The sequence below is a fragment of the Phasianus colchicus genome, chromosome 1 (genome assembly GCF_987193195.1).
Source record: "Phasianus colchicus chromosome 1, bPhaCol1.hap1.1, whole genome shotgun sequence".
Lineage (NCBI taxonomy): Eukaryota > Metazoa > Chordata > Aves > Galliformes > Phasianidae > Phasianus > Phasianus colchicus.
Genome location: NC_143436.1, coordinates 94,241,766 through 94,257,605, shown reverse-complemented (window position 1 = coordinate 94,257,605; position 15,840 = coordinate 94,241,766). Strand labels below are relative to the sequence as shown.

Below are 15,840 nucleotides of genomic sequence, written 5' to 3'. Positions count from 1 at the left end.
TCTGGAGACCACGGTGGGTGTTCATCGGTTATTGAGTTACCAGCAGCATGTGCACATGGTGAGGCCAATCACCCTGGCTTCTGTGACTGCTTGCTTGCCATCATAAAACAGCAATAAGCTGATTTAAAGCAGGTCCTGCATAATCACGTTTGCAAATTTCATCCTCCCTGTGTTTTTGCACACACATGGTGATATTTTTGTTTTCTCTCTCATTTTTGACAACAATGTTCAAGACCAGAAAAGAATTTCATCCTTCAAAAACTTGCAACTTGCAAGCAAAAGCATCAGAGGATTAATGGCTCCATCTCCCCCTCTGGCCATCAGTGTCCAGACAAGTTTTTTTTGACAGACACCTTGGATGGGAGCCAGGAGAGACGGTTCTTACCAGCTTAAAGCAAATGGTGAAAAATGGGTTCAGTATGTCCATCAAGCCATGCAGCTGAACAGATGGAGTGCAATACAAACTATTAACTTGGGCTCGGCTAACTGCTGCTCAAAATTACGTTTCTTTTTACTCTCTATGAAATAATGTGATTTCAAGAAATGGCTGGATGGATGGGGAAATCTAGCACATTTGAAAAAATAGCGAGAGGAACTGCAGAGGCAAGCACCCTCCCCACTTTGCTCTCCATCCAATCTCTTCATCCTGAAGACAGATGCCACCAGAGACAACTAACATCTATGGTGCAACCAGACCCTCCTCTCTCCCTGCAAAGGCCAAAAGACAAAGCAAAGACTACTGCCTTTGAAGTGAAGAACTGTTTTTAAAGCAGGAAGGGCAAGATCTTTATTGCATACAAAGGTGGAATACACATTAGGGAGGCACATCTTAGCCTTATTGTAGCATTCAGACACCCTGCTTGCAAGAACAATTAAAATTGCACCACCGCGCAAACATGCAGTGGCAGGAACTAACAGTTGCAAAACCAACACTCATTTAGTTATTTCTGAGTTTCTAAGTAGATGACTGTTTTACAGTTGGTTTTGTCTAGGAACGCTTTGAGGAGCTCTCCAACCAACCACTGCAAAACGACGTTCCATCAGAGACTGACCCTTACTCAAAGGCAAAATAACAACCTCAGGCACACAAACTGTGGATCTCCATGTCCCAGTGTGTGCAGATAGGATCCCCTGAGCTGCACAGCAAGCACTACGGTGGGCTTCTTCCTTCCTTTGCCAGTGGCTTTTGGGAACTAGCAGAAAACACTTCTCAAATGAATAATGTAACTGAGAAAGGGGAGGAGAAAAACAATCAGCTTGAGACAAGCATCCACCACTATAAGGGCTCTCCCCAAATGGTTAACTTCTTGTGCGGTGAAGTACGCTTGGCAGTTTTCAAGCTCTGGGAATTGCTGAATTCAGGCACGCTCAGTATCAAATAGCATTTCTTAGTGAGCAAGCGTTTTGATTAGCAAAAATAATATGCCGAAGATCCCATTTTAAACTCTTATCTCGTCCTCTTGAAGCGAGAGAAGAGCTCACTGAAGGAAGAGTTCTGTGCTCCACACCTCTCCTTGGAAGCCTGGGAGACGATTAAGGTTGGCATTTGGCTGGTACTTCACTGGCACAGCTGGCTTTTAATTGCAAATCCAATATAATTTACTGACAATGCAAGGGCTGATACGGAGGAGGTAGAGAGCCAAGAGCAACTTTAAAATTAATAAGAAGTGATATGTTCATGCATCTGCTTCCCCACCCCTCCTCCCCCCAAAAGAAGTCAGCAAATACTGCATGCTTTAGAGGAAGCACTCCCTGATCCTTATCCCTTCCAGATAAGGGCTGAGTCATGGGCCTTTTGAGCTAAGAGCAAGCAAAGCAACAGCTGAGCAAGCCCCTTACACTTCTGCTGGCATTTCTCTCTCCCAGACCCCCCTTTGGAGGACAGAAGGTGCACAGGGAGAGGAGGTCTCATGCAACACAACAATAAAGCTCTGGGTCACACTGCAAGGGGATGGGCAGATGCTCATTCCCAGCACCTCCCATACGCTCAGCAGTCTCCACGGGCTGCAGTTTCATGCTGAGCAGCTTGGAAAGGCAAGCAAAGAGGGATAGCTTCAGCAGCACAGCAGGGGAGAAATGCAGTGTCTCAAAGCCAAGACTTCAATGCCTTTCTGTTCAATCAACAGGCCAGAAAGGAGCGTTGAATATCCCTGTTAGTTAGACATTTCATCTAGAAGAACTGCAATTCAGTCTTTTCAGAATCAACACCCTCCCAATAGTGTCAACTGACTACAGCCAGAGTAGCCTTTCCACACACAGACACGCAGAGCTCAGGTGTTCAAGCACAAGTGGTCCCATCATATGTGTGATCTGAAACACTACAATGATGCCACCTTTCAGAAAGGGCCAAACACTTATTCTCTGGGAAGGAGGCGGACCTTCAGTTTTGTCTTAGACAAACAGGCGTACAAACTGGGAACACTGACACAAGGCTTATCACGAGAAGTAAGTTTCTACGATGTAAGAAATAAACTACCACAGCATCCACTCACCCATAAAAATTATGGAAGAATCACAGATTCATGAAGGTTGGAAAAGACCACTAAGGTCATCTAGTTCAACCACCAATCCACCACCACCATGTTCACTAAGCCATATCCCTCAGTGCCACATCTACAATGAGTTATCAGAAGCTTCCTGCACAAACAATCCCCCCACTGCTGAAAGCGTGGGTCACATCCGCACCGCACCCAAAGGCACCATAGCAAACTGCATCAAGGTATATTAGAAAGCAATAGTCATTGCCAGCATAACTTTAATCTAAAAGAGAAACTCAGGAGTATTATCCTGGGCCTCTAGTCACTAGAGAGCAATTAAAAAAGTCTTCATATTTTCTATATCTTCCAGAAATGTAGGGCTGACAGCTCTGAACACCAAATGGATTACACAGCTTAAGGGGCTTTTTCTAGTCCTGCAGCTTTACAGCAGTTCTCCTTCTCTTGGAGGCTCTGAAGCAGTATTTGTCAATAACTGAACTGCATGCTAATAATCCTAAATTCTCCTTAAAAAATTACTTTGTGCTATTGACTACAGTTAGCAGACAGTAAACATTTCCAAAGAGATCCCTCTTCCTCCTCTCACGGCTGCCTGCACAAATACACAGAGCACATTTGTGGTTTCTTTTGTTGTTCCTATTGTTTGTTCAATTTATGGGTTTTACAGGAAGAGCTTCAGAAGAAAGCAAGAAGGACAATAAATGGTAGAGAACGGTCTCTACGTAAGAAACTATGGGGCAGGCAAGGCCTTGGAAAATGATAATCTCTGAGGAGATCTGACAGAGGTCTGTACAACTGTATGTGTCATGGAAAGGACGGTCAAGAAGTGACCATTTATCATCTCTTCCTGTTTAAAAACCTAGGGCTGCCAACCAAAATCAATCAGGTCCAGTTTCACAACATGGATCACTCTTGCAAACTGTACACAGCTGAGCTGGGGACTTCTGTGTCGAGGAATACTGTGAATAGGAAAAGATGCCCAGGTTCATACTGGGATGGGAATTACTTAAAAAAGGACTATAGGTAGGTAGTAGATCCCATCAGGTTTGGGAGGCTCCCAAGATGAGCTACAATTCCATATTAAAGCTGTCCTCGTGCCCCTTTCATCTTTGTAATTACAGGCAATATCCTTCAGTCATACAGCCACATCTGATCTACAGGCTGTGCTACAACAGGAGCAAAAAAAAAAAAAAAAAAGACACCATTACAGCTTTTTTCCTAACAGCACAGCCACCTCAGTTCCAAACATGGCAAACTGAACTGGTTCCCCCCCAGATATCCTCCGTACTAAAGCAGGAAGCATCACCTGTGTGCAAGGCAGGGAAGGGGAGCATGCATAAACCCCATATGGCTATGACAAGGGAATGTCTGAATGAGACCACAGGAACTGGCAGGATATTTCCAATAATGAAGACAATTCATGCACAAATGCTAAAGAGCAGCTGTGCTAAAAACATCTACTCCCTAACCTGAGTGAGGCTCCAGGCAAACAGCACCCATGAGCAGGCGCCAAGCACACCATGCATAGCGCTGACCACAGCACCATGGGAGATGCCATGCCATCATGGGCAGAGCACCATGGAGAGCAGTAGGGCAGGTGGAAGCATCCTTGAGCTGCAGCAGCCCGTGTGTTGGCCACCCTCATACCACACTGTTGGCTGCAGCCAAGCAAACTTGGCATCCCTGCAACCAATTCCTCCTCCCTGTTGCTATTCCCCCCACCCCAGAACAGGAACACCGTGCTCTGCAGTAACCTGGCTTAGTTCTGCTGCAGAGCCAATGGAATAATCAGACATCCACAAAACCCTGTTTCCTTTCACAAAGGCTCTTCCAAGCTCACAGTTGTCTGGCCACTGACAGCACTTCCCCAAGTGGCCGTCTTAATTTTCATCGACTGAGGACTAATGTAATCTCTACGGGTGACCCCACTACAACAGGCAACACCAAAACAGGGCCAATCTTCTAGCAATGCACACCTGCTATTCTGTGAAGTCTCCTGTTAACATGCACAAATAAAAATTAGGTTCGAGCTTAATTTTTGCATAAATGAGTCACAGCAGGGAGAATCTCTGTACGCTGCAACCTGCTGCCAGATGGAAAAAACAATGCTATCAGAAGAAAACATGCAGCATACCCCTTTGTTCCCTCCCCCCAACACCATTATTACTGTGAAGCCTCATTCTGGGAAAACAGTATTCTGCTCGATGCATTTCTTCTCATGCCAGGACGGTTCACTGTACCAATGGACTGGATGGAACCAGCTACAGTACAACCCCATCCCTACCCTCTTGTTTTGATGTTTAAATCATGGTATCAAGGGGGCCTGATCCTGTCTCCTCCTCCTTCGCTCTTGCCACCATCCCACCACTCGGACTGTCCCTCCTGAACTGACCCCAGAAGCTAATCATTCCTCGTTCAAATTCCTCCCACTGCTGAGCCAACTAAGGATGGCTAAGTGGCGAGGTCAGCCAGGAACAATTTATACAATAATTGGTATGGAAATATCACAATCAGTAGGGAAATATCAAAGCGCAGGGAAACGAGACAGGAGCAGCCAGCGAAGCCCTTTGTTCTTCCAACACAACTGCTTTCACTCATGTCTGCATGCTGCTCCCTTTCACATCCACTCAGTTCCACAGCAGATGTTTACTGTCTTTAAAGAAAAATGTTTTCAATAAATATGAAAGAGGTGACATTTCTTTTAATCACCACAGATTGTTCTGGCCTGTGACTAGCTTTCCAAGTTCTGACTGCAAAAGAGGTCTTGTACCTCTCTTATAATTATGCAGCCAGTCAAACATCCAAGCCCCTCACCAAGATCAGAGTCATTTTTCATCCTTTGGTTCCTCTCAGATCTGGTCCTTATATTGACAGACGACTCCCTTCCTTTCCACAGTACAGAATTGGTATTCTGCAGCTGCAGTGTTAAATGTGATCTGCCCTTGGGATTTTTTAAGCAAACCTCATATTATATGAATGTCACACTCCTCTAACTGCTCCTTCTCTGCTCCTACAATTAGAGATGTTAAGATGCACTAGTTTTAAACACCGTCTTAGAATGGCATAATCTCGAGCCACAAATCATCTCTATTGCTACAACTTGTACATTTCTGCAAGTGCTGGAAGGAAGAAGGAAATCATTCACAGTACTGGATGTGGAAAAGACAAGAAGCAACAGACTTAGGTGTGAACAAGAGCGATTCAGGTTGGACATGGGGGCTAGGTATATTTCTGACTTCTCAGCAGCCAGAAAAGCGCGGCACCAGAGACTGCTCTGTGAGATTATGAAGTCTCTCACACTTTAGCTTCCTCTAAAAGACATTCCACTTCATCAGAAATATCCTTGGTGGAGATCAGCCTGCTATGGGAGATGTACAGGACAAGAACTCCTGCTCTTCCACTTCCATTGTTCTTAATCAGCCCATCAGAAAACACATCTAAAACCTACTTGACTGCACTAATTCTGAAACTGTTCTTTAATCTAATATAGCTTCACTTGAAATGTCAAGGAACCAAGCACACAGAAGCCAGCCAACTACACACACGGTCAGAAAAAAAGGTGAAACCCCACTTGAGCAAAAACAAAGGAGGATGACAGGGCACCCACTCTGCACATAGATTCCTGAGCTCAATGGGCCTGTGATGATCAGCCTCCTAACTTGACATGGCCTTTAAGGAAGTTGGTGAATCAAGCTGTACCTGATATCAAAGATGGATAACATTACTTGATGAAGTATGAGGGAAAGACTGAATTGACTGTTCTATTGGTTAGGATTCATAACGGTCAACACAATTGCTGAGGTCTCCAGTATCTCTGCAGCACACCCACTACTTACTATAGTTTAACTGTTTTCCTGCAAAGTTGCTGAGAAGATTTCCTTGTATTCTGAAATCCTTGTATTCCCCAAAGAACACGTCAGTTTTGACTAATCCTAGAAGATGGCCGAGCACTCAAGTAGCACTATAGGCATGTTTTGCAGCATGGGTTCCACCCTAAACGTTGGGCCTACTTAATCAAGCATTTCTCTTCTTCCAAGGTCAGAACAGGACTTTACCAGCTCTTGGATCAGCATGTTCTCCATATACCGTTCCATCATTACCCTGATCATGATGGGAAAAATACACAAGCAGAAGCTCTCTAGCAGATTATATTTATATTGGGAATATGAAGGCAGGAAGTGTTGATTTGCCCACGCATTACTTAAGACACAAGGAGCTGTGCAAATTTTATCCTTAGAAGTGTTTTTTCCTCCAGCACACTGAATACATGCCCTGGTGACTTTTATCGCTGCTACTTGTTCAAGGTCTGGTTTAGCACTACTGTACTGACAGCAGCACTTGCAGAGGCCTGGCCAGAACATCCAAGGTATCGCCTACTTTCATATTTTGCAAAGAAAGGCAGCTGCGGTTCCATTACTGCCTTCCCAGCCTGAGCTTTGAAGCCATAACCACAGGTGCTCACATTAAGATTAAGAGTAGACCCACACAAAAAAGAGAAATCTCTCAAGATTGATAGGTGTGTTTTTTCTTCTGTTCTTTCAGGCTCTCAAAACATGTGTAAGGGCACACCATTTATTCTAGCGCCTCTTGCAGCGCTCTCAGACTTCTAATAGATTCAGTATTGTCGTGTCAGTACCAAAGATGCACAGCATCAACACACACTTCAGGCCGCTGGGCTCTTAGATGGTCTGAGCTCCCAACCTATCCAGAGGGGGACAAAAAATGATATGTTAGAGCAACAAAGCTAGCAACAAAGCCAGGCAGGAAATTTCTGACATAGTTCCTTATGCCCTGCAGCCTCTGAATTTCTTTTTATTATCCTTCTTTAGTCTTCAGGTCCTGCATGTTCAACAGCCAGGGTCAGTTCTGTGATTGCCAAACACTACTCCCTGAGCAATCACTCCGACAATAAGAAACTTCGTTTAGTTTCACAGTCAATAACATTTTAGTGTCGCTTCTTTTTGCATTTTCCTGCATGCTCTGCAGTCCCTTCCAACAACAGAATGCCCTTATTATTGCTGTAATTCACTTCATAACATCCCACGTGCTTTAAACATTCTCCTAGGAGAGAAAAGAGTAGAGTCCCAAGTCTCACCTTCACAACATCCTTGCCAGAAGGAAATGCTTTTTACTACCTAGCCTTTCTTTAAAGGAATCCCCTCTCTTTCATGAGGAAGTCTTCAAAACGCTTCTGATCCATGAAGAGCTTGGTTCCTTATCTTTTCTTGAACTTCCTTTTTCCCCAAAGGAAAGAAAACTTTTTGCTGTCTTCATGTGAAGCAAGCACATGCTCCATCCCTCACCCCAAATCCTCCTTTTACCTTCCAAGACAAACTTCATTGTTTTGGTCCATCTTTACATGCTCATGGAATTTGCTTACTTGGCTCCACCCCCTTCTAGTTCTGATCCTGGGTTTTCACTCATTTCGCTAAGGATGACATTTAGGAGTTTAGCACTCTAAGACCTTTACTTGCATGTTTCTTCTGGGATGGGGCAAGAGCATCTCCTTTTCACACTGTGATCCAGTTCCTTCAGCTGTACATCCCCAAATCATTTCCTTACTAAGAAGAGAGATTTAATAATATCTTAGACACAAAAAAATTGAAAACCCTGATGACAGATTCCACTGATGCACACTCTTCTCCATCTGTCCCACTGTCCCCAGTAGCACACTGCTCCTCCAGCACTTTGACAGGGTCCTTTGGCACAGGCTCTGTGCTTGGTCCTCCCTCCCTTTTTAGGGCATAGTTCTGTAGAAGCAGCACAGCAAGAAGTTATGAAGTGTGATATCTAGAAACAAACGCAGCCAAGAGCAATCTCTCCTGCTTCCTCCTAGTGTGCAGAAGAAACATTTGTGCCCCTCAGCCACAGCCATTAGCATGAGAGAATATCCAATTTGCAAGGCAATGCTGACACCTTGTACCTCTTCTTCAGCAGAAACAGCTTTCAGGTAAACAGTAAATTAAGTTATCCCCAAAGTCAAGTGTACTGCCTAAAAGCATTCAATTCTTTAAATAGATTTTCCCGTCCCACCACAAAGGATCACAAGAATGCAAAATGTGGCTGTACAACAGCAGACAGTTTCCATTTTTTTCCCCTAAATTCTCCTGGGTTCCACTTTGTGCTCTATTTGTCAGCAGGGTGCCAGGATGCTGCCTCTTGAAATTTCTGTGATTTGGTTACAGACCCTCCCTGAAAGACAGATACAGATCAGGGGAGATTCTTCAGCTACTCACTGCCTCATACTGCTAATTAAGATGTCAGAACTCTTCAGCTCCTTACACTATAATTTATTAGTTTGACATGCTACAGAGACTTCCAGCAGTTGTCACCAAATTACCAAGGTTCCCATTTCAAAAGGGAGGACAGGTGCTTTCTGTTATTTGGGAATTAAAAAAAAAAAAAGGGGGGGGAGGACGGGTATGCAGAAGTATTTACATTACTATTGCTTTCAGTCTAAGAAAAAGGCACAGTCCTTTCCCCTACACCCCTTCATAATATGATGCTATCATCGAGGAATAGGAAGGAGAACCAGATGCAATTCCCCACTCTTGGAAGGAACCACTCCCTGCACCATGACACACTGGGGCCACCCATCTGGAAAGCAGCTTTGCAGAAACAGCCTTGGGGGACTTGCAGACACCAGGTTGAACGCGACCCAGCAACGTGTCCTTGCTGCAAAGGTATCCTGGTATTCTGGGCGGCATTAGACAGCAGGCAGAAGGAGGTAATGCTTCCTCTCTGGTCAGCACTGGTGAGGCTCTCTGCAGTGCTGGATGTATTTCTGAGTCTCCCACTACACAGAAACAAACTGGAGCGCATCCAAAGAAGGGTCACAAAGATCACAAAGGGACTGCGGCACCTCTCCTACAAGGAGGCTGAGAGAGTTGGGGTGGCTCAGTTTGAAGAAGAGGTGACTCAAGAGGGATTTTACCAATGTGCATAAATACCTGCAAAGAGGATGAAGCCAGGCTCTTTTCATTGGTGCCCAGTGCCAGGACAAGAAGCACTGGGCACAAATCAGAGCACAAGAGATTCACTCTGAACATCAGGAAGCACTTCTGTGCTAAGTGAGTGATGGAGCACTAGCACAGGCTGCTCAGAGAGACTTTGGGGTCTCCTCCTTGAAGATCCTCCAAGGCTGTCTCCAGGGTGCTGGGCAGCCTGCTCTGGGTGTCCCCAGGACAGGAGTTGGACCGGATGGACACAGAGGTCCCTTCCAGTCTCAGCCATGCTCTGATGGACACTAAGATGGGATTGCATTCACTGCCGGTTGCATTTCATCAGCAGCTGCAGAATCTCACGAGCCCTGCCATGGAGCACCTTCAGGCAGGCTGGGAGGCCGGGGCAGGCCATGCTGGCAACCTGCATACGCCCTGTGGCACTGCACCAGGTGAAGCAGCACACTGGAGCTGCTTGCTGCAGGCCGCTCCCAGGCACACTGGAGAAAATAAAAGGGCTCTGAGCCATCGCTTTCAGCAAACAGCCCTAAGAGCAAGGGACTTAATGAAGCCTAGTTTCCTCTGCCAACAGGAGGGAGGCTGTCTCTAAGACTAATGATGCAACTGGAAGTTTCAGCTGAGGCTTTTGTCGCACTGGCACAGTAATTTGAAGGCACAGCTAGAGCTCGTGAAGAAAAGGGTCTCCTTCAGTCCCATCATCCCCTTACACTCAGCTACCTCCTCTTCACAAAACCTGTAGGAACTCGTTTATCTCCAAGCTCTCAACTACTGTCATATTTGCCTGAAATTGGCCAAAGGGCTCCCAGGTTATCCAGGAAAGGGAGGCAACACGATCAGATAAGCCACGATTCTCTGAGAAACAACCCTGAGGAAACCAAACTAGAAGGTGGGAATCACACAACAGGGAGAGCTAAGGCTTCAGCACTGCTAAAGGCAAGGCAGAACGAGAAGAAGGGCTTTGAAAGACAAGCATCTTTCAATTGGCAGGGCAGAGGGGGAGGAACTAATTTAAGAGTTCACAGGAATGAGCAGAAAGCACAAAAAGGTGAACAAATTTCAGAGGCAGAAACAGATAGGAAGTGCTGCAGTGCGAACAGAAAGACAGGCGGGCACATGCACATACATAGGTGCTAGAGACAGAGGTCAAGATTTTGGCTCAAAGGGAAGTGTGAAGCCAGTTGTAAAGCCAGCAGAGGCTGGTCGAACTTTAATAGTGGATAACATTACCCTGAGACAGAGACTCCAGGAAGAGGTGGGCAGGATCACGTAGAGAGCCCCTTAAAGCCTGAAAAAAAAACACCCACAAACAGTTCTGAGGCTCAGTAAAGAATACTCATGAGGACGTCAGAAAGGCTCTCCTGGAGAGGCTGAAGAAAGCACATAAAACAGGACATGGAGAATACTGCTCCAGAAAGAACAGATGTGGTTATTGCATGGACTATTGCTGAGCTAAGGAAAATAGTGTTGGAGCACCACTGAGATACACAGCAGCAGGATCCATCAAGAAAATCCTTGCAGTGTAAATCATGGAGACGGAGTAAACTGGCAGAGATCTGGGCTGGGAGGTAGAGCTCCAGACAGAGCACCCCATGGGGCTTGCAGAAACAGAACAGCTGCTGAAGGAGGAGGGGATAAAGCAGATTTGCACTGAGAGAGGGAGGCTCTGAGTAGCAAAGCAATGGCAGACACGGGGAAAATGAGCAGGAAGCCTTAAGGAAAACAAAAGGGTTAGAAAAGTCTACATTTGGCAAAGGCATGGAGGAGAGGAGCAGAGGATGAACAACCAGGTCAAGGCAGGCTTTGATCTGCATACCAGACCTCTTGGTACCGGTTGGTACCATTTGAGGAACAAAGCTGAAGGTGGAAAAGGGGCTGCCCAGGGCAACCATCATCAGTGTCACCCAGCAAAGCAGGAGAAGCAAAAGCATCTATGAAGAACACTGCAGAGAGCAGGAGCCGAATACTCTCTGTGATGGTGAGGTCAGCGTGCCCAGGAGACATACGCCAGCGCCATGTCACTGTGTGACAGCAGGAGCAGAGGCAGCAGATGGTGAGGACAGGAGAGAGGGTGGGAAGTGTTCTGGGGTGGGGGCAGGTGCCACTGCCTCAGTGGTGTGAACAGCTAAGGGATACATACTGATGGAAGGTAAGGGGGAAAAAACAACAAAAAAGTTAAACTGGCATTCATGAATGATGGTCGTGACAGGGAAGGGAAAAGCAGAATGACCCAAAGGTACCCAAAGGGTAGAGTAATGTTGGCTGAAAACCAAGACAAGCTTAAGCCCAGCTGAGCACTAACAAGCCAGGCACCTGGCTGCTGCAAGTGGGAGCTGGGTTCAGGGGGGAAGGACCCCAGATTAACCAATAGCCTCTGATGCACCAGAAGGACCCCAGCCTCCAGCACCACCCCAAGAGCTGGTGTTGGAAATGAGATGAAGAAAGGGGCATGCCCTCCATAACCACAGCCACCAGGGGCTTTTGATGGATAGAGGGAGTCCAGAGAAAGCTGCAGGCTGGATTTTTTCAGGGTGACAACATCAGCTCAGCCACACCACAGCTTGGGAGGCACAAGTCCAGAGGTCCTCCTGCTGCAGCACTTCTCAGCATCCATGTGGCATGAGGTCTGCATGGCTGAGATATGCTCCGAACACAACATTTGCCATTGCAATGAGAGCAGGCTCGCTCCTTCCTACAGCTGCAGGCTTATCTGAAGGCTTGGACGAAAGCACAGCCCCAGCTTCTGAGTATAGACCACACATCTCAGAGTGGCTGAGCAGCATGTCACTTTAAGCACAAAATCTTTTCCAATCAACTGCAGTAAGGGTGGTGAGCAGGAGACAAACTCCCCTTCTGCCGATACGCAGCACTGATCGTCCTGCTGGCTTAGTTCCCTGACAAGCAGATGCAGGCACAAGTTTTGATCTCCAGCTACGTATTTAGCAGAGCCTGGTGGCTTCTGATCAGGGAGTTAAGGGAAAGCTTACACAGCTACCAGCGAGAGAGGCTTTTCATTTATCTGATTTCAATGTGCTCATGTTATCAGAGTCTAGAAGAATTCAATTAATGGGAATAAAACTCTTATTTGATGCAAGTCAGGAATGGTTCCCCCTGCCTGCCTGTAAATAGCTATACCCTTGAGATTCTGCCCTGATTAGGAGCCTTAGCAGCAACTGACTGGTACCAGCTGAACAGACACAGGGACCACACCAAAAGGAGTATAAACATCACCCAAACCACCTCCAAGCCACAAAGGCAACGCAGGGCTGACAGTCTCCATCAGGCCACGAGGACAACCCTAGCACAGTAGCACAACAGTGGGTCAGATAAACCCATCCAGATCAGCCATCAGCACCATGGAAGAGGGAGAAAGAACCAACACTGATAGCAATACACGCACACAAGATTTTTACCCAGCTACCTTCTCCTAAGGTTGGTCATTTTTAGAAGAAACATAAAAAGTAACATTACAAATCACTGAACCAGTGTAAACTAAATACACAGTGCAGAGTTCTTCTTAGGTGAAGATTTTTCTTAAAATCCTGCCATGGAGACAATCATGGTTCCAGGCACCAGCAGCGCTTGTCCTAGGAGATTTACCCAATGTTTATTCAATGCACATTTCACTAAAACATGCATTATTACATCCAGCCAGGAGACCAAACAAACATCCATAATTTCATTTGACACCTCCTAGCTACGCTGCTCTGACAAAAGCAACCAGAGGCATCCAGTGCTACTACGTGCCAAAGAGAAAAGAAACTTCAACTATTTCGCTAAGCCACTTCTACACAGCAAGAGGAATCACAGGCTGAGCCAGTCAGAATCCATTCGTTGGTTAACGCAGCACCAATAATACCTCCCTCCCGGCTGCGTACTTGGGAAACACATGTAGGTGTTCCTGCAACCTTCTTATCCAGAAACCTCAGGAACTCTTCTTCCTCTTCCCTAAGGGAAATTCAAGACATTTGAGGTTTAACAGCTGCAACAAACAGTCTCCTCTCACAAGAGAAAATATTCAGGAACAAGATAACAAGAGACACGGTTACAGAAACAGGATGAAAACACAGAAAAAGCCTCTAGGGTCTAAGCACTGCCCTAATGACTGCCGACTGCTTTTCAGAAAATCAGAATTCAAGTATACAGCTCTCATCACTGCTCACAGATCAAATAGGAATGGCAAGATGCAAATACTGATGCCTGCAAGAGAGGTAATCTAACCCACCATTTGTGAGCAACCTGCTAGCAATACCACAGCCCCTTCCAACACAGAAATATCTGCAAATGCCCTTGATCTTGCATTCATTCCCCAGTAGATTACTGTGCTTAACCCAAACATCCCTACTTCTTGGTCTGTGGGAGTTGAGAGCACAGTCTTTATTACACTTAATATGGCACAGGAATATATTCTCTATTTAAATTTGGTTGCAGATATATGAGAGAGGTTAAAAAAAAAAGGTTAGAAGGGAGATAGTGCCAGCTATGCTCCTTTATAATAGCTTTAAGAAAATTATTTCATTTAACTTACAGCCAAGAGGCACAGCAATTGTATAAAGCCAACTCAAAATTAGCAAATACATTTTGCCTCTACACAAGAAAAGAATGCAGATGCTAAATACATTATATAGACATTGAAGTGTCATCAAAGCAAAGAAAGTAAAAATAGCAAAGTTATCTGTAAGATGACTACTAAGCAAATGGATTTTCAAAAATATGCTTTCAAATACGACACCCTTTTCTAGGAGCTGCAGACATCCATTTAGCTTTATTAATTTCTAAATTCTTTCTTTTGATAATTTATTTTTGGCCTCATACAGTTGAACACACTATTGTACTTCCCAAGAAGCCTCTCTGCACTCTACACATACTCAACACTCAGGCATGTAATGAGAACGATGCAAAAACTGGTGCTCATCACCACAGAGCATCCTTAACATGGCATTTCTAGCATCACCTACACGCGTTCCCTCTATGTGAGACCATCCATTGGAAAACTGGAGTCTCGCTGTCTTCCAGCTTCACTCCTACCCCCTCCTCATCAACTCTACGGATCTCACTGGCCTTCGTGGCTCTGTTGGTGGCTTCCAGGACCTCCTCTGACAGGCAAGTCTCACTTTCAGCACTCCTAACATCAAGAAGTGGTACAGCTTTTTTCCTTTTCAAGCCAGTGCCTGGAGGAGATCAGATGTTACCACCTGAGGAAAAGCCTTAGTTGAAGGAAGCATGAGCAGTAGAGCCAGGCACTGTTCCTACTGTGTCTCCCAGTGGGTATGTACCTCCTGGTGTGCTGAAAAGCAGACAGTAGCCCAGCCCTCCTCCTCCAGGAGCTGCGTGTCAAATCTGGGCTGCCCTTCCTAGGGAGCACATTTCCAAGGCTCCAAGCCATTACGTTCAGATCATTAGGATGCTTTTAGCAGTGTATTCCAGTGGGTCTGCTAGCGCAGCTATTAGGTGTTGGATACACAGTAAAACTCCTCGTGCTCACCCCCTCTATATCCTCTGTTCTATATCCTCGTGCTCTTTTCTATATCCTCCTCCAAAATGGGCCATCCAGAAGATGAGGACAGCCTGATACTTGAAGCACACAGATTTCCATGCAGATGGGAGACAGGAGAGCCTCTCCAAAGCACAGCTACCTCAGCTCAAGTCAGTCTCAGGTGACACAGCTACACATCAACTTTGCCCAGGGGGAAAGAAACCTCCCTCCCAACACCTCCACTTTCAGTCAAGCACAAATCTGAGTAATTCCTCCACTAAGTGCTGCCCTTCCTGCTGTGGGTACAGCAGCTCTCAGGCAGAACGCAGCAGCTCAGCTCACCCAGGTCTGCTTTCCTTACGGAGTACAGAGCAAGGGCTTGGCGACTTAGAGCATTTGGCAGTTACGTGATCTGGATTAGATTTAACTGCTGACTAGCTCGTGGCATGGGACTGATTAGACAGAACAGCTCTCCATGTGCTGGTGACCCACAGATCAACCACGCATGGGTAAAGCATGCCACACAGCTCCAAGCAAAAATTCATCTTCCTCTGCTCCTAACACCAACTGTGAAATCAATCAGGGCACAGCAATCTTTTCCACGCTACACTCCCAAGGTGTGTAAGAGTGGCCTGCTTGGTTAATACCAGCAGGCAAACCCGTGGCCTCAGCACCATGTTTTTCCCCCCACACACTGGAATTTGCACACTGCAGTCCCACTGGGCAGCAGGAGGGTGACACCTTGCAGCAGAAGCTGCCAGGACACTCTGCAGGCCAGGGGCAACCAGCAGAAAGCCAGGTGGCAGCACAAAGCCAGCCAGCACCTCACAGTGTCCGTGCCCTCCATTGCAAAGCGCCTTAGCACCCGGCCAGGCAGCTCAGCAGCAACCCAGCAGGATTAGGCAGCAGA

The 15,840-nt window shown here is 46.2% G+C and overlaps 1 protein-coding gene across 3 annotated transcripts in view; it reads right to left on the bottom strand.

Moving 5' to 3' along the window:
- Positions 1–15,840, bottom strand: part of IGSF3 (immunoglobulin superfamily member 3) — a 91,560-nt gene that overhangs the window by 55,156 nt on the left and 20,564 nt on the right. The window lies entirely within an intron of this gene.